The 20,383-nt window shown below is 37.7% G+C and overlaps 1 long non-coding RNA gene and 1 pseudogene across 1 annotated transcript in view; both read right to left on the bottom strand.

Moving 5' to 3' along the window:
• The window catches only part of LOC127198111 (uncharacterized), a 470,570-nt gene that overhangs the window by 367,367 nt on the left and 82,820 nt on the right, over nt 1-20,383 (bottom strand). The gene's annotated exons all lie outside the window — the stretch shown is intronic.
• LOC127198110 (40S ribosomal protein S13-like) lies at nt 18,055-19,034 on the bottom strand (annotated as a pseudogene).

Below are 20,383 nucleotides of genomic sequence, written 5' to 3' on the forward strand. Positions count from 1 at the left end.
ATCCAAAGTGACATAGAATTATCACACTGCAAAATGATAATAATGACATCATCAGATCAGAATGTAAAGTATTGTTTTTATATACTTAAATTTGTGCTTTAACTTCTATTAATGTGAATCTCTGGGAAACTATTCTAATCTGTGTTCTTTTGCATTAATAATTCTAAAAAATGATTTCTCCAAATTTAACACAAACATGTGTAGACTTTATTATTGAATTTTACTTTCTATAACACTCAGTAACTGAACAAAGCCTTACTTAAGAATGAATATGCTGCTTTCTTTCATTAGGTGATTGCAATTTCTATAACTCAGTTTGTCTGTGTTTGTGACTATGTGTACACATGTGTGTACAGAGTCCACAGCTGACTGAAAGGGATGTAAGATCCATTGAATACACAGTTTCAGGTAATTGTGAATAGTTTAACTTGAGTGCTGGCACCAAACTTGGGTCTTCTGGAAGAACAGCAAGCTCTCTCAATTGCTGCACTTTCTCTCTAGCAACTTTGTATATTTTACTAATAGGTTGACCTCCCTAGGGCCTAATCAACTTTCCCAGATCAGCACAGAGAGCCTGATGCTGCCAAGAGACTGAGCGGAAGAAAAGCCACTCAGCTCTGGGCTGCTCTCTTAAACAAACATGGACAAATCCCTAGCTGTGGAAGGTTTGCATTTTGGCACAAAATGATGGTGACACATTAACAATTTGTTTCTTCAAGATCAACAGCTTCATCTGCCATATACTGTAAAAAGCTAAATTGTAATGTGACATTTGGAAATTTACATGTGGGATATAATTTCAGATTTACTTTTCAGAAATCTGGCTGTTGTTGTTGTTGTTGTTGTTGTGTTGTTGTTGATCAGTGTACCTGCTATAATTCTGAAACTTTGGTGAATTTATTTGTATGTATTATAATTTTAAGTGTATGGCTTTTTGTCTTAGTGATTGGTTGTCGCTATAGGGACATTATAAAGTTTCAGTTGGTTTTTTAATTTAAAAAGCAAAACAAACAAGAGAATAACTTACTAAGAGGGAAGTCTAAAACAACACTGTCAAACCTTAATAATTAAAAACACTTGTACAGAGGGCAAGAAGATCTTGTCCACAAGGATAAGTACTGGGTAAGCCCTGAAAAGCTAAACATGCCTCTTGTCTCTTTAAAAGAATGAACTTATCTGATTCTCTTGGATGCTGAGATGGATAGAGTTTACAGGCTCGGCCTGTATCCACCCCGCCCCCGCTATGTTTTACTTATCCCAGATCCTTTTCCCCAATTCTTGAGCATTGCTTCTAGTCCACAAAGCACGTCCTTACGAGGGATTTCAGTTGCACTTTACAATAGCTTAACTGACATCTATGTCATCTTAGGGACAGGACAGGCCTGCTACTCACAGGCATTAGCTTTTACCTCAGTCACTCTCCCTAGATCTACATTTTGGGCACTGTCTCTGAGACATCAGAACCTGTCCTTGTGAAAGAAGCCATGTGTACTTTGTAAAGAATTTCAATGTCTTTAATTCCAACACTTGGGAGGCAGAGGCAGGGGGTCACTATGAGTTTGAGGCCCGCCTGGTCTACAAAGGGAGTCCAGGACAGTCAAGACTACACAGAGAAACCCTGTCTAGAGAAAAAAGAATTTCAGTGTAAACATATCTTAAATTTATTGTGCACTTGTGATTGAGTTACTTGTTCTCAGTTTTTTTTCCAAAATTGCACCGTGTTGTGCTTACATGTTTCTAAAATAAACCGGTTGGCGTCAGACTCTTGAAATTTGGCCCAACACCAGTTACCTAAATAGGGCTGAACAGAGTTACATTTTTGCTTCACCCAGATCATTTGCCTGCTGGTGAAAATGCCTTCTCAACATCACCCAAGTGCCAATTCTCTGGTTAGCAAATCTCTCCCTCCCAAGGCCACTGCAATATTGGACAGAGAAAGCATAGCCACTGCGGTGTGACAAGCATAATAAAACACAGAGCCATACATATCCCAAATATCAGAGTTACATGGGGAATATTGACAGTTCAGTTTAATTTTAACTAAGAGATCATGATATTGTGAGTGAGACATGATATCCATGTAAACTTGAAATGGAACACAAAGGAATTTTAAAATATATTTTTAAAATTGATAATGAAAACAAATCCATTCAGTTAAATTTTATAGCTTAGTATCAATATGTGTGTAGTGGCATGTTTTTAAATAATGTAATCAAGTTACCAATTAACTGATATCAATAATCCAATGTAAAGGTGACAAAGTTCCAGGTATGTAATGCCATTGAGATATATTAAAATTTTCTCAAACTATTAAAATCTTCCTCAATATCTTTGCCATTTGAAATCATTAATATCCATAACGTTATGCACCATTTAGGAAGAATAATATATCCTTTCTTGTATTTGTAAATTAAAAAGTATAATATGTAAGCCAAGAAGAAGTATTTGGGAATAATAGTGTACTTATTTTTAAGATGGTATTATGCAAAAAATAAGTTATGATTTGTCCATCAGGCTGTGAACAATGCATGCTGACAAGGCTTGCTGGTATTTAGACATAAACAGAAATAACTGAGTAAGCAGACAGCACATGGACCATGCAGCTCTCCAGCCAGGGTTCCTCTGAGCTAAAATCAGCTAAGCTGTGACTGTAGTCATCCTCACTCAGAGTCTATCAAACAGTTGTTTTAACCTCATCAATGTGTGAGACTATAGCCACAATTTGTCCATCTCCATGGATTTCATCAATAAAACATTAATACAGCCTAACATTCTTGATTCCATCCTTTTTCACGTAATGTTTGTGTGTACCCAGCAGCTCATGTATCCCTTTTCATGCTTTCATTGCCTGGTTTTCTCATGTGCCCCTGTGTAGCTGGACCTAAAATTGTCCTTTCTAACGTCTAGAAAATCATTCCTGATTATTCATTTCAAATTCCACAGATAAACTATAATTTTATTCTGTACTCTTTTGACTTACACATAATGCTGAAGGAGTAACTTGTACTCTTAGATCTTTTTAATTAGACTAAGCTCATCATTTTTGGTCATTTCTGGTGTGATTTTTGAGATTCGTCCCAAATCTAATACCCCGCCTGTAGAATGACACTGTTCTTAGGAAGGTTGTCCTAGGCTTATGTCACTTCCTAGGTTGACTCTGCCGCATGTCTAACTTATTTATATCTAATATGAATGTCTATCTTATACCATACTACACCTATCTAGACAGGGATTTATCCTGGATTTATAGAAAAAAACTGAGTGATGGAAAGTTATAAACGTATCACTAAAAATAAGATAGAATATCAAAACTTGTGATTCAGTTATAATTCTATGAGGAAGCTGACTTCTCTAAATATTTTAAAGCTCTGTACATAAGTCATAGGCTGTATAAAACACACTTTTATTAAATTCATAAAATTCTGTGAGTTATGCTGGGTTGGGGCAATTGAAAGCCCTTCACTCTTGTCATCAAGGATCATTATCATCTTATCTTTCCTTGACTTAGGAGACTCAGGCTCCCTTGTTTCTCTTTAGAACATGAGATCTGAAAGCCGTTTCTGTCCCGACCTTCTCAAGGCATGTTTTCAGACAACTACCACAGGAAGCCATGTGAGAACAAATGCAAATAATTTTGATTGAGTAGAACTGATTGATATGCAAACAAAGATATATATATATATATATATATATATATATATATATATATATATTTAGTCATTTAAGGGAGGGTTTTACAAACTTGCAATTTTACATTTCTGATAACCTCAAAAGACTAATGAGTCACACATAAAATTATAGTATAATCGACTACATAGGGAGCCCCAACTTCAAAGATAGAAGAGGAGATGTGAGTAGGAATGAGCAAGGGGAGAGAAAAGAGAAAAGGAGGAAGGTAGAGTAAGAAAAAAACAAGAAAAGGAAAAATCCTCAGATTGTGTTGGCACAAAACAAATCATCAACCCTCCAGTGGCCATATTACTGTCCAAATAAACACATGTTACTCTTACATTTTCTTTCTTTGGAGTGTGTGCATGTGTGTGTGTGTGTGTATTTTGAGCTATGCTTTTATAACAGACGATAAATGGATTACTGTTCTATGTAGTATTTCTCTGTTTTTGTAGCCCTTTTGGTTTCTGCTGTTTTTTCCTGTGTTTTAGGAAGTTTTGTCTTTCAAGTAATCTAATAGGATTAGGTTTCACTAAGATATATTTTAAAAGACAAACTACAGTTCACCGTTTTAATTAGAGTGTTTCTTTTCTGCACACTTTATGTATAACACTAATTTACAAGTATGACATTCAGTTTACCTATTTCAGGAGATTCATCTTAATATAAAGCAGTTTAAAAAATTAATATATGTAAAGCTGGATTTGAGGATAGGTACTGTTTAGTGGAGAGTGGGATATGACTTTCTCATGTACTCTGGTGCCTCACATTTGACCAAGAAGAGACTTGATACCCTATGAGCATATACAGGGGGAGGAAGTCCCCCTCAGGAACAGTCATAGGGGAGGGGAATAATGGGAAAATGGGAGGGAAGGAAGAATGGGAGGACACAAAGGATGGGATAAACATTGAGATGTAACAAGAATAAATTAATAAAAAAAAAAGTTAAAAAAAAAAAAGAAAAAAATTAAGATATGGAATTGAAATGACGGTAAGGAAGAAAAGAAGCTTGGAGGTCAGGAAACCAACACGACTGAGTTCAAAACAGTGTAGGAAAACACTTTTAGTTGTAGAACATCTGTCCAAAGTGCTTAGCTTGTGTCTCCAACTAATGAGAAAATCTGTTATGAATTTTATGCACTTTTAAAAATTATTCATTTCTACATGGCTGCTTGTAATCTCTCAAAGCTGTTAAATATAAATTTTATTACTACAGTGAAGCAATTCATTTGAGGTATCTTTTCCTAAACATCAAGTAATATTTACTATGGAACATTAGATAAGAGCTAGGAAGAATTGGAGAAATCTGGACTTCTGTTTTTCAGTGCTCTTCAGATCTCTCACTGATGTAAAATTGATTGATTGGGCTTCTGCTAATTAGTACTGTAAAATAAAAAACACACTGATACAACCATTTCCTTCAATATTAAAATTATCCCATAATGTATTTCAACATTGTTCAGAAGTAAAAAGTGCTTCCCTTTAAGATGTAGAAATATTAGAATGATTGTTCCAATTCAAAATGCAACAAAATTTGTATGTAAATATAAAAACTGATTCATTCCCATTAAAAATAAATGACCAGGACTTGTACATCATAGCTGCCAAATGGAATTTTTCAGAGTTGTACCTCTGAACAACATTTCATCCATCTTCTTGATGGGCTTAGAAAGATTTATACCTGGAATTGAATGTAGAATGAGGCAATGAAGAAAGAAAAGCAAAGCTGCTAAAAATGCTAATAATAAATAGAAGCATCTAACAGCTATCATGTTGAATTGTGAGACGAGCATTTGTATTGATTAAAATATTTCAGCAAGATATATCGAGACCGTGAAAAAAACAGTGCTTTGATGTGATATGCAGCCCACAATTAAAATGTCTCACATAAATAAGTTGCATTTTGTAAGAAACCAGTTCAAAACATCCACTAGTGTAAAATATTGTAGGCTTTATTGCATTGTTTAGGAAGTGCCTCTTAATTAAATCATGATCCATATTTAGAATTATGTGACAAAGAGAAAACACAAGCACGGATAACCTATCTCTGATACATTTCAAAATCAAGAGCACTATCTCCTCACTCTCCAAGATTCTCAGTGACGAAGAAGATGCAGTGGTAAGGACTTTCTAAAAAACATACTTCGTGTATCCTCCTTCATATCAGGTTGATGTTTAGCTGGAATTTATACAACAGAAAAAAAAAAGATCACGGGGAGCCTCTGTGCTGTAGACCCAGCAGATCTAGGCTGATCTCTTAAATGTCAAGGCATCATGTCTTAAGAAGATACTATCTGTGGAGATGATTAGTGCAACTATGCAGAGCGCAACGCACTCCACCATATGTAGCTGTACTTCATGTCTTGAATAATTCTAAAAATAGACTACACCAAAAATATGAAGTTAAGTTAATGAAATATGATGGCCTTCGACAATATTTCTACGGGTCTTCATGGGTTAATTCCTTCACTATGGTTTAATTAAAATTGTTCTCTGCATATTTCCTTATCTTAGTGCCATATGAAAACTACCCTGCACAATGAATGCTAATTAGAAAGAGCATGCAATCAGAGGGAAATTGTTGAATATGTGGTCTACAGAAACTTCATAACATAGAAATGATTTCAATCAATGTGAAGAATTTTAAATGTCTCAGGTAAAATTTGGCTCCACTTCAGAATGGGTTTTAACTTTACCGCTTAACTTTAAATGGTAAAACTCCCAGTTGAGACATCTAATAGTTACTCTACTTGTAGGTATACAGTGTGCACAAAGTTTTAAATACACAAAATATGCATAGCCTGGGTTCAGCTCCACATATTAAAAAATGTAAGTGAAACTTCAGGTCAATGGATATCAACAGAAGGCTTCTGTGCATTGTGCATGGGATCCAATCATGCTGACTCTAAAAGTGACATCAGAGTGTCCTAGCTATGCTCTTCGTAAATAAGTGTTCCATTTTCTTATATCTTATATAGATTTCAGTATTTTCCAGTAATATAAAAAATAGTTCATTAAAAAAGAAATGTGAATATCTTTTTATATGGTAGCCTAACAGTCATAATATGAAGCTCAATGAACAATACATTTTCTAACTTACATGATATTGGCATGTGCCAAAAATCTATTAATATTTGAAAGAAATACAGCCATTCATCTTAGTAATAACCCACTGTCTCCAATACATTTGTGAAGCCATGACAACTGTATTGGTCACTTCCTATCTCTCTCTCTCTCTCTCTCTCTCTCTCTCTCTCTCTCTCTCTCTCTCTCTCTCTCTCTCTCCCTCTCTCTCTCTCTCTCTGTCTCTCTCTGTCTCTAAACTATTGATGACTGATAAGCTTTGGGTCAGAAAAACTGTGGTAAAACTGGGAATACATGGAAACCCATGATGGTTACTATGGCTTGATAAAGGGATAGATGTGCTGCATTTGAAGGGTGAATTTTATAGAGGGGGAGGTAAGAAGACTGTTCTCAAAGAGATGGGATCACTGAGGAGCAGACACCAAGATGTGCCTTTTGGTTCTGAATATGACTCATGAGACAAAGAGCCATTAGATTTCAGATATGTGGATAAGAAATAGTACATAGATCCTCTATGTTAAGCTGCGTCAAGCATGACATGCATTAGTTATGTTTCTATTGTTCAGACTCTACCAGAATGTAATAGGATGAGAATTTGGGATTTCCACCACGGGTATAACAAGAAAGTTATGGTCATTGAATCAGTAGAAATCATAAGGTCCTCTAGTCAGCAAACACAATGACACAAGTGTTAGATAATAGATTAATGACTAAGTTGATAGGTAACCAAATAGCAAAGGTCCTTAGAGTAAAGGATGAAGAAATACTAAGATGGCCAAAGAGAGTAGGAACCTTGGATGCAAGCAATGCTCAGTTGGAGCTGTCAATACTGTTGTATGTTTTCCCCTATCCACTGAGAAAAATGAATATTCTTGCAAAGCAAGCAGTGTTTATTTTGTGAAAATGCAGAAAAAATATCATGGGAAATACTTCAAGGGTTTGCAATCCCTTAGATTGCAAGTTTTAGTAAGACTGGTGAGGGAATACTAAATAATTAAGGTCATTGGTTTTCATATTATTTTTAATATTTGTATTCACTTTACATCCAGACATCAGTCCCCTCCCTTCTCTCCTTTTTCACCTCCCTCCCACATTCTACCCGTTATCCCTCTGCCCATGTCCTCAGAAAAGGGGAGCGCCCACCACAGCCAACCCATACCAGCACACCAAGTCCCGTCAGGACTGGGCTTCATCCACTGAATCGGGTAAGGCAGGTCTGTTGAAGCAGGAGTATGTGCTTTACAATTTGTAGAGAAATTGATATCAGCAATATATTCGATTATATTCCTTGACAAGTAATATGAGCTGTTTTATGTGGAGGGGAAAGCTGCCAAACAACAAATTAATAAGTCCTATGTAGTATCCAGAGAAGGCAGAAACTGACCTTAGAATTTAGCCATATGTGATTCTGATTCACCTCCTCCAACTCAGACTTCTTTATAAACCACATTTCTGTCCCTTTGGCTTTCTCTTTTTAAAACAAGTTGGCTTATGTTCACCTTAATTAGTTTCTTTGCTCTTCCTGTTTCTTCATCCTGGAATACGTTCCACATGGTTGATTTATTCCATTATCAATTATCACCTACTATTTCCACCTGTGAGCAATTTTCTCCCCTGTACCTCCTTTTTGACCTTTCTTCCTACATAGCATGTATCATAATAGGAAATAGTTTGTTTCCTGCCTGGATTTGTGTGTAAATATCTTTAGGTGCTTCATCCCTCATGTGCTTTCCTCCTCAAGGGAATGAAAGGTGAGAGGCCTTTTTGTACTATTCACGCTATTTTGACAAGATTTGGTGACTACATTAGTGAATGAATAAATCAATACACGAGAAATATCTTCATGTAGAAATTAGCAGAGAACTTCAAGAATTGTATTGTTAGGCTCTGGTTTAATGTAGCATATATCATCACAACAGAAAATGTATTATGTGCATTTTTGACAAGCATCCTAACATAGTTGGACTTGTAATGCCACACTGTAGTGTATGTAATCTGTGTGTCATAATGGTTCTCTCCACGTTGCAATTCTTGTACTTGTGTTGGTTTGTTTTATTCTACTGAATAGAGTGCCCATGTGTAATTATTGCATTGGTTGATTATTGGTAGGCATTTCTTATTTAATATAATTCTAATGGAATCTTGATTCATGAAAAAGCATTTCTATAGCCAACTGGAATTCTTAAAACAACCCCTTAAGAAGTACATAGTAAATACTAATACGGTTTTTAACATCACACTTATACTCTTAACTTACTCTACCAGGTTACACCACAGAATATTAAATCAAATTTTTCTTATAACAGTGACAAAGTCCTATTTCTGTAGAAGTGCTTCTGATTTGTGATGCTTTTTAATTGCAATTGTTGTCTCAGGCCGAAGATCTCAGAGCTTATAATGTTAATGGGATGCGGCTCTTAGGCACATGATCATCAACCACCGTTTAAGAGCTACTAAGTGGCTCATATGGATTCTACCTTGCAGTATAACACTTGGGTAGTTACTAGCAGATCCACTACAGAATCTCATGGCAGCATTTTCATAGAGAGGAAAGTGAGATATACAACTGATAAAAATAGTAGTAGAGACTATATTTTATCAGACATCTCCCATATGCCCCACAATCCAGGAATACTCTGGGAAGTAAATGCATATGACATGAAGAACATGCAGGTGGAGAGTGAGCAGACAGTGACAATAGAGAGTGCTAAACTTGTGGTAGTTAATGTCACAATAGTTAGTTAGTGACAATAGAGAGTGCTAAACTTGTGGTAGTTAATGTCACAAATGTCCATGGTGCAGGCTGGTGTTATTAGGCTGGTGGTTCTGGAGAAGAGTGGCCCAAGACAACACAGACCTGGAGATTTTGCAAAATCTTATGAGATATACACAGACTTTGCATTTGACCCCACTGTCATTGGGAAACAACGAAGGTCTTTAGGTTATTGGAATTACTGAGGAGTTTGAGAAAGACTGAACGCAAAAGGAATCCCTCAACTGAGAGCACAATACTAGCTCATTTGATACTACTCAAAATATGGAGTAAAAAATCAACAGGTGGCATTCTGACCTGTAGTTTGCTGTTGTTATGGATAGATACTATACTATTAAGGAAAGAAATGCAGAGGAATGAGAAACAAATTATGCACTTTACTTTTCAATTAAAAAGGTGCTGTTGAGTATGTACATTGTACAAGATATGTGTTACACAGACAAATTCCATACAACTCTGCATTTTACAATGAGCTCATTGTCCATTCACTCTCCTTCCCATTATTTGCTTTTAGTCCTCCCAGAGAGTTTTACTGCTACACTCATGTCATTTATACATATGTGACTTCATATGTCTTCACAGGATCTAGCAGCTATGATTGAGAAGGTACATACAGCATTTATTTCCCTGTGACTGAATTTACTCAGTATGACATCTGAGCATCTCCATATTTTTGCTCACAACAAATCTATGTTCTTCTTATGACTAAAAAGACTGTCAGGCATGTGCAGGCGTGCGTGCACACGCGAGTGTGTGTGTGTGTGTGTGTGTGTGTGTGTGTGTGTGTGTGTGCATGATTTTCCCTGGCCATTACTCTGTAGTTTAAATCCTTATGTTCAATATCTTAGATGACATTAATAAAGAGTGCTACAATAAAAACTGATGTGTTTAGCTGTTCCCTGAATAGTCCATCTCAGGGGCCTACAGCTCTACCTGTGTCCCCAGAGGATGCACCTACCCCAATTTTTCCTTGCTTGCTATGCCCTGTCCTATTCATGTCTCCATCACCCCCCACATACACAAACATACATACACACACTAACCCAGAAGCACTGAATCCCCTACTGTCCTCTGTTCACTCAATTTCAGACTCATAGCTCAACTCTTATCCCAGATGCCTGCTCCCATCAGGGACCACCAGCATTCCCAATAACAGTAAGCCACACTTGCTCCCCAGTGCTCTAATTTATGGCCCACAACTTACCTGCATTACTTGAGGGCCTCCAATACCGGAGACAACCAGATGGCTAAAGGCCAGCATAAGAACAGAGTGCAACACACATAAGGAACCAGTGCAATACGGCATCAGCAGAACCCCACTGTTTTAGAACAGCAAGCCCTGGATATCCTAACACTGCTGAAGCATAAACAAATGACTTTAAATCCAATCTCATGAAGATGTAGAGGCCTTTAAAGGAGAAATTAATAAATTGCTTAACGAAATATAGGATAATACAGTCAAATGGGTGAAGAAAGTGAATAAAACCATCCAAGACATGAAAGTAGAAATAGACACAAATAAAGAAAACACAAATGGAGGGAATTCTGGAGATGGAAAACCTACATAAGAGAACAGAAACTACAGATGCAAGAATCAGAAACAGAATACAGGAAATGGAAGAGAGAATCTGAGACATAGAAGTTATGATAAAAGAAATCATTATATCAGTCAAAGAAAATGTTATATCTAAAAAGTTTCTAACAAAAAACATCTAAAAATTTTGAGACACTTGAAAAAAGTAAACCCAAGAACAACAGAAATAGAAAGAGAAGATTCTCAGCTCTGAAAATATCTTCAACAAAATTATACAAGAAAATTGTCTTAACCTAAAGAAAAAGACATCTATAAATGAACAAGAAGTTTACATAACACGAAATAGATTGAACTAAAAAAGGAAATCTTTGTGCCAGATAATAATAAAAAATAAGTGTACAGAACAAAGAAAGAATACTAAAAGCTCCAAGGGGAAAAAGACCAAAGGACGTAAAAAGGAGACTATACTTGGTCCCCAGTGCAGACCTATAAAAATTATACACTGCTCATAAACAGACTCTAAAAGCCAGCCCTACAGAAGACACTAGAAGGAAATCTCTAATGCAAGATGGTTACCTACACCCAAGATAATACAGGAAACAATTTCACATCAGAAAAAAAAGGGAACACACACACACACACACACACACACACACACACACACACACACACACACACACACACACTACCACTACCAACTGAAACAAGAGGAACTAAGTAAGAATTATTGGTTTTTAATTTCTGTCAATATCAATCGACTAAATTCCTCAATTTAAAAAAAAATCAAAGAATAACAGAACAGATGTGAAAACAGACCATCATTTTGCTGCAAACAAGAAACACACCTTAGCAATAAAGACATGTTCTCAGTGTAAAGTGCTGGAAAAAGATTTTTCAAGCAAATGGGCCACATAGGAGACATATAGTTTTTGGACATTTCTGAGGACCATCACACCAGTTCCCCTAGTGTCTCGGCAAATTTACATTCCCACCATTTATTTATATAAGATCCCTTTAGTCTAAGTCTGCATGAGCATCTGTTGCCCCTACCGTCACCACCACCACCACCACCATCACCTCTTTTTAATGGCAAGCATTCTGACTCAGGTGAGATGGAATTAAAAAAAAAACATTTTTTAAAAATTTACTCTTTTTGTCCCTCAGTAGAGGAGTGGATAAAAAAACTGTGGTACATATACACTATGGAATACTACTCAGCTATTAAAAACAAGGAATTCCCGAAATTTGTGGATAAATGGATTGAGCTAGAAATGATCATAATGAGTGAGTTAACCCAGAAGCAGAAAGAATCAAATGGTATATACTCACTTATATCTGCATACTAGCCCAAGGGGCATGTCCCATGAAAGCCTTCACTTACCAGGAAACTGGGACAGAGGCGAAGGCGTCCCATTGGGACTCTAAATGAGAGACACATGGGAGAATAGCAAAATAAAAGGATACAGAGGGTCCTAGAAATCTACAAGTAGAACAATATGATAGGCAGATTTGGGCCCAGGGGTCCCGCTCAAACTAAGGCACCAGCCAAGGACAATACAGGAGGTAAACTTTAAACCCCTTCCCAGATCTAGCCAATGGTCAGAATATTCTCCACAGTTGAGTGGAGAGTGTGATATGACTTTCTCACGTACTATGGTGCCTCACATTTGACCATGTCCCCTGGAGAGGGAGACCTGGTGGCACTCAGAGGAAGGACAGCAGGTAGCCAAGAAGAGACTTGATACCCTATGAGAATATATAGGGGGAGGTAATCCCCCTCAGGAACAGTCATAGGGGAGGGGAATAATGGGAAAATGGGGGGGGGGAGGAATGGGAGGATACAAGGGATGGGATAAACATTGAGATGTAACAAGAATAAATTAATAAAAAAAAGAAAAAAGAAACTCAAAAAAATTTACTCTCTTTGGTGGAGTTGTGAATGTAAAAACCATCAATGAAAATAGAACTGAGTGTGATATGATGATTTGTGAGTTTGAGGCATATAAGGGTCTCCCTACTCAAATCTTCAGACCATTATTCTCTGGGTTCTATAAGAAAGGGAGGTAGGTGAGAGGGCTGGGCGAGAAAAGGGCAACCAGGAGGTTGAGAACTCTGGGACAATCTGGAGACTCTCAACAGGGTAGAATCCTAGGAGAACGCGGGCCTGACCCTAGCTGAGACTCCAGGGGATAGGGAGACTGAAGTGGCTACCTCCTATACCCATCCAGGGCTTTCAGTGGAGGGAGGGGAAACCAACTCACTCACAAAACCTTTACCTAAAATTTACCCTGCCAACAACATGTGCAGGGATTGAGATGAAGCAGAAATTGAGCAAAGGGCCAAATAAGACTGTCTCAACTTGTGACACACATGGAAAAGACCCAGAGAGGACAAGAAATCCACAGGAAGACCAACAGAACCAACTGAGGACCATGGGGACTCACAGACTGATCCGCCAAGCAAAGAGCATGTATTGACTGGACCAAGGTTCTCTACACATTAACTAGCTGGTGGGCAGCTTGGTCTTCATGATGGTCCCCTAGCAATTAGATCAGGCCTGTCTCCGACATGGACTCTGTTGCATGCTTTTGGATCACTTTCTTTTAGCTGGGCTCCCTTTATGCACTTAGTCCTGATGTGACTTGGTGTGCTCGGGTCGGTTGGTGGTGGGTGCTCCCCTTTTCTGGTGAAAAGAGGAGGGACAAATGAGGAAGACGGTGGGAAAGGATAGACTGGGAAGAGGAGGGAGGTGACTGCAATAGAGATGTAAAGTGAATAAATTTTTTAAAAATTCAAAAATAAGAAGAAATAATTTGTAAATCTTAGGGAAGTAGTCTTTGAAGTAAAAATAGCAATGACAGACAATTGAGTCATTAAACTTATTAACTTTCTCCATACTTTAAACTCCCGTACTTTGAGAGGTGGTATGAGAAATAATATGCACAATATCTGAGTTATAAGGGCTGACTGGTGAAGATACAGGGAGAAGCTCACAATGCTCGTGAGTAAAGCATGATGGTCTCTGTAACATTTAGGGTGGGAGCGTGACAGTTCTAAATGACAATGACTGACAGCAGTGCTGGATTTCAACTTTTTTTTTTTTTTCTGGAAGAGGAAGACAGTGGTTTGTCTAGCATGGTATTCTGGTAGTTAACATCCACTCTGGTGGTTAAGAGCTATCTGACCATACATAGAACCAGGCCTCTCTACCCCAGTCCATCTTCATTGTTTATGTAGCTCTTTTCATTTTTGAAAATTTTTAATCATCTTCTCGCGACATCTCATCCCCTTTTTCATCCTAATTGTCCTTCTACAAGTTTCATGCCATTTATTTACAGACCTTTTGAGTTTATTTAGGATTTATTGTGGGTGAGGCATTATATACAACATTGTGGGTATATTACTGGTGCTTACAGGAGCCTCTTCTAAGCCAGGGTGAAGTAGCGAGTAGTAGAATTTTGTGTGACTCATGGGACTGTATTCACACCCTCTGTCTCATGGGACTGTATTCATACCATCTGTGATATCCAGAGTACAATAGCCATGGCGTGCCAAGGAGATGACATGATTGAGCCCTCTTCCCTTTCCTTCTCTTACAGTCTTCAATTTATCATTTCTGGGATGGTCCATGAGCTCTGAATCACTAATTCAGGCATCCCATTTAGGGAAGAATACATTCGAGTATTTTTAAGTTGTTGCAAGTAGGGAAGCATTCCAATCAAGCCAAAAGACACCAAATAGTGAACCAAACAGTGCCTGTCCCCACTCAATCAAAGGAAGACTGCAAATATAGATTCAGGAGCTTTCTTTGCTCTTAATAAAACTCTGCAAGCAGGCAGCAAAGAAGTGCTCCTATTTCCACAGGAGCTTAAAATAGACCTTGGGTGGTTCTACCAGTCCCACCAGTGTTAGCATCATGTACTCTCTTTCACTGCCCAGCATAGCGTGCACCTGAGCAGTAGAAAAACCTCAAAGACACTAATGAGATTAACAAGGCCCTTTAGAGTATTCAAGTGCAGTGCAAAATTTCTGTGAATCTGTTAATGAGATTTTCTAATGAAATGTTGATAATTAAAAATATTTTAACTCTCTGCAGAACCTTCTCCTTCCTTCCACTTTGAAACATCTTTCTCAAGTTTTAACTGGTTTAAGTTGTTTTAACTCAAGTTTAAACTGTTATTAGTAATATTCATTGGTAATAAGTTGTAAGTATTCAGGTAATTTTTGATCATCTCAATTTCCACAGAAGGAAAAAAAAAAAACAGTAAGAATCCAAATTCTCTACGTGTAAATGAAAATTACATAAGTTCAAGTTTCATCTCTAATTTTCATTCTGTATGTCAGACATATGAGTATAATATATGTTTATATATTTAAAATATGTTTATATATAAAACACTGGCATGATAATACTATACGAATTTTTATTCAAATATAGGATGATATAATTTTAACTGATGTGAAAAATATTTCATTTCAAATCTCTTACATACCTAATTGTACTGGGACTATATTCATGAGTAAAAATAGGATAGCTATGACTGTTGGCTTAAAAACACATTTCCAGAGTATGTGAGAAAGTCATATCCCACTCTCCACTCAACAGTGGAGAATGTCCTATCCATTGGCTCGATATGGGTAGGGGTTTAAAGTTTACCGCCTGTATTGTCCTTGGCTGGTGCCTTAGTTTGAGCGGGACCCCTGGGCCCAAATCTGCTTATCATAATGTTCTACTTGTAGGTTTCTAGGACCCTCTGGATCCTTCTACTTTGCTATTCTCCCATGCTTCTCTCATCTAGAGTCCCAATAGGATGTCCTCCCCTCTGTCCCAGTTTCCTGGTAAGTGAAGGCTTTCTCACGTACTCTGGTGCCTCACATTTGACCATGTCCCCTGGACGGGGAGACCTGGTGGCACTCAGAGGAAGGACAGCAGGTTACCAAGAAGAGACTTGATACCCTATGAGCATATACAAGGGGAGGTAATCCCCCTCAGGAACAGTCATAGGGGAGTGGAATAAGGGGAAAATGGAAGGGAGGGAAGAATGGGAGGATACAAGGGATGGGATAACCACTGAGATGTAACAAGAATAAATTAATAAAAAACATGTTTCCATATGTCACATAGAGATTCCCAATTTGTTTAACATTTCTAAAAGCAACCGCTTTTAATATCTTGGAATACATATCCTGAACTCATGTTATGGAAAGCTGAAATGAAAGGGCATTATGTGCAATGGTATCTTCAGTACCTATATGTGATGTATAACCTCTTGTTGAGCCTCCAGTGATATTCTCACTCAGAAAGCTTGAAAGACAGAACTATATTTATGATTTATGAGCCAATAGTTACAGTTATTGTATTTGGTGACTCCACTAGACAGACCACAGTGTTTAATGTTTATTGTAGGTGAGAGTTAATAGGTATTGTGTAAATTTAAGTAGTTATTTCTCAAGGTAGGGGAGATAGCTCAGCAGTTAAGAACGTATGCTAGTCTTTCTGAGGACACATTTGGTTCTCGGTGCCCACATAAGTTCACAACTATGTGACCCTTAGATCTAGGATACCCAAGACCTCTGACCTCTGTGGACACCTGCACTCACATGTCCATACCCACATGCATGCACAAACACACATATATGTAATTAAGAATAATGAAAATTATCTTTAGAAATGAATTGTTCCATTCTCACTAAAAATTTCAGTATAAAATATTTCAATATGAGGAAAAGGATGATATGAGCTGGGAGCGAAAGGATCAAGAGAAGATAGGAAAATTTCATGAGGAAACTCATTACATTGCTTGGTAATTCAAATGGAGAGTAGGATAGAGAGGTGGCTCTGTTAAGACCACTTAGCGTTCTTGTCAAGGACTTGAGCTGCCAGCACTCATGTCTGGCAGCTCGTCAGGACCTGTAACTCCAATTCAGGGCAATGCCATTAGACTGACTGCCTCTCAGGCACCCGTGCTCCAGGTGATATATATATAAACATTGCACATAAACTATCAAAAAATTCATCTAGATTGCATTTAGTTCATAGAGACCTCCCCTCTTGACTGAATGTGGGAATACCTGCTAATATGACATACAGGCTCTGAATATCAAGACAAATTGATATTTTGACTTTAACCCTCACATGTTTCCTAGCAGCAGAGATGTCATTTGTAACTTACAGTTCTACACTATCCAGTGCTAATCACTTTTCATTCTGTAGGAAAGAGTAGAAAGGGGTGAGTGAAAGGAAGGCACAGTCTCCAAAACTCCTTGTGCCTCCATTGGAAATAAATATTAAACAAAATTTAAGTGATTGTCACATATTGTATATTGGTAGTATATTCTATTCAGGATAACAAGGAAGTAAGGCAGAACAGGTCAGTTTCAATATTGCTTTTACAAAATTGCAATTAGCCCTGGGTTTGGATCCCCAGAGGGCACTTAGGTATAATTTGGTTAACTATCGCTTCCAAAATATAATGTCATTCATGGTCTTTAAGGCTCTCAGGCAGGGACAGATGCATTCCTCTGGGAAAACCTTAGTCAATAAATGTGCCAACAAAGGATGCCTGCACATTCAGAATCTATCCACTTTTGTTCTTTTATAATAGAATATTATTATTTATGAATAATAAAGCTACCTTTTGAGCTATTAGAAAAAACATTTAGGAGAATGATGTCCTGGGACTTCTAATAGGTAGCCAACAAGTTCGTTTCCTATAAAGGACATATTTCAGGGTAGGATATAAAAATCTCTTTGGAGCCAGAGAGATAGCTCAGCAATTTAGCATACCTTCCACTATCCCTGAGGACCCAGTTCAGTTCCTAACTTGCACATGGCAGCCCACAAATAGCATGAGAATGGTGGAATGTAACACAGCAAGCATAGCAACCACTGTATCAACTGAGCAATCTCCAAGACACAGGAACATGATGTCATATGTTCTGTTCCTGAAAAGTATGAAATATCAGAGGAATGTGGAGAAGGTTAAGTAGTTAACAGTGCAAAGGCTCCTCCAGAGGGCCAGAATTTGGTTCTCACCACTCTCATTGGGTTCACACCAGTCATAAACTCTGGTTATATGAAATCTTCTTGACAGTTTCACCTACACTTGCATGTGCACATTGCCTCCCTCAAATGCACATGTTCAGAAAACTAAAAGGTTCTAAATATATATCTTTAAATGAAATCAGAAAAGGAATGGCTGCTTTTCTAATCTCCATCCATGTCACTCTGATCATATAAGTGACAGGGGCATGCATAGATTCAGACGTATGCAAATGTTGCATGTGTGCAGCATGTGTGTTTGCTCATAATTCTCAGATAAAGGATCCACTTCCCACAGGCTCAAGGAACACTTTAGGCATGTGACATGTAGACTTGTACATGTCACTAGCTAAGACCAACATAATTGTTTTAAATTCTGTGGTCACTAAATTGTTACATTGAATATCTTAGTAATAGAATTTTCATTTTATTATTTTTATTTATTTAAAGTGATTTTATTGCTGTGTACACATGAGAATTTATACTACTAGATCAGAGGCTGTGGACAACTCATATTTCCAATTAGGTGGGAGCACCTGCCTAGTCATATAGCGAATAGCCAACTGGTGAATCCTCCTCTCTATCAGAATCAGAAGGAATTTAGCATCCTTATCCTTTCTGTTCCTCTCAAGATGCTTGAGGACAGCAACAGCTTTCTTAATCAAATGGTAGAGATCCCCCGGGAGATCAGGGGCAAGGCCTGTGGACTTAAGGATTCTCAATATTTTATTATCAGTCACAAAACAGACCCGTGCCACACCATGAGTCCCTTAGGATCACATCTCTCTATGAGAGAGTCAAGCCTTTCTTGGCCAGTTTGTAAATCAGGTCTTTCTCGTTATCAGAAGTCAACTCCACCATGTGGGTACACTATGGTGGTAGGGCAGTGCCATCTGGGACAGCACCTTTGCAGGAGCCTGTATGCGACTCATGATGGCAGAGGTCTGGCCCCAAAGAGAGAATGAGGGAGGAAGCAACCAGAAACATCAATTTTAATTTTGAATTGAGAACTGAAAATTATATAGCTGGTTCTTTCTGCAAAACATTCTCTAGTTTTCTTCATGCTGCATATGAAAACCTAAGGTAATTGTAAGTATTCCCAGAAACCATCCATTTTTCATGAGCTACATCATGTGAGAGTTGGGAGTATTGATGACCTAAAAATGTCTGTTCCTTGGAATGACAGGCCTATTTCCATTATAGATCAACTGGGAACTGTTACACTGCTTTATTATTCCTAATGTAAGAATAATTCCTAATTCCAAAGTTTTTGCAAATATTTTACATTAGAATTTTGGAAACCAGGATAATTAAATAAGACAGATTTTTTTTTTAAAAGCAAACTCACTAGAGAAGGACTGCCTACCCTTTATCAGAACATTCACATTAATTTACTGTTCACAAGGAGCAGGCAAGAGGGGAAGTTTTCTCGAATGGAGATTGTGTTATTTAAAATGGATTGGAATGTTAAATTTCAGGTGATTTTGAATTATTTTGACCCAATAACAGCAAATGAACTACAGCAGGTGGAACTCTCTCAGGCATTTGGACCCACAAGGCCAACATCACTTAGCATATCCATAAAGATCATTTATGTAATCTCACAGAGTGTGAACCAGTAGAGAACATGGTGTTCTGTTCTCACTCTGTAATCCAACATGAATGAACCACTGGCAATCTTTTTATGACATCCAAGGGAAGTATTTTAACAACAGAATTTTGGTTTTAATTATTAGAATTAGTATAGACTCTCTCACCTTTGCCCATACTATTTCTTTTGTCTCACTACTTGAACATACCTGGCCACTCCCTTGCTGATCAGTCTGGTGCAGTGGTTCTCAACCTGAGGGCCCTTTTTGTGTTTGCTTATCACATGCTTACATTATGGTAGCAAAAATACAGCGATGAAGTAGCAAAAAAATAATTTTGTGGTTGGAGGATCACCACAACTTGAGGAAATGTATGAGAGGATTGCAGCATTAGGAAGGCTGAGAACTACTGTCCCAGTGCATGAGGTAGATTTCACAGCAGAACTGCCACCTGTGTTAAGTGTTCGTCCCGTGGGGTTCTAGCTTTCGCTTGCGGTTCCTGGCTCAGTATGCCATTCTGGTGTGTGCTTATTTACTTGCTGTGATCTGCATCAGACTGAATACTTAGAGGACAAGCACCTGACAAAATGGTTCACTCAGTACAGCAAATATTTGGATTAAATATAATATATTTACTCATTAAACACCCTAAAACATTAGAATGACTTATACTCTTATAATTTTCAGTGTAG

Source organism: Acomys russatus, chromosome 14 (genome assembly GCF_903995435.1).
Source record: "Acomys russatus chromosome 14, mAcoRus1.1, whole genome shotgun sequence".
Taxonomy (NCBI): Eukaryota; Metazoa; Chordata; class Mammalia; order Rodentia; family Muridae; genus Acomys; species Acomys russatus.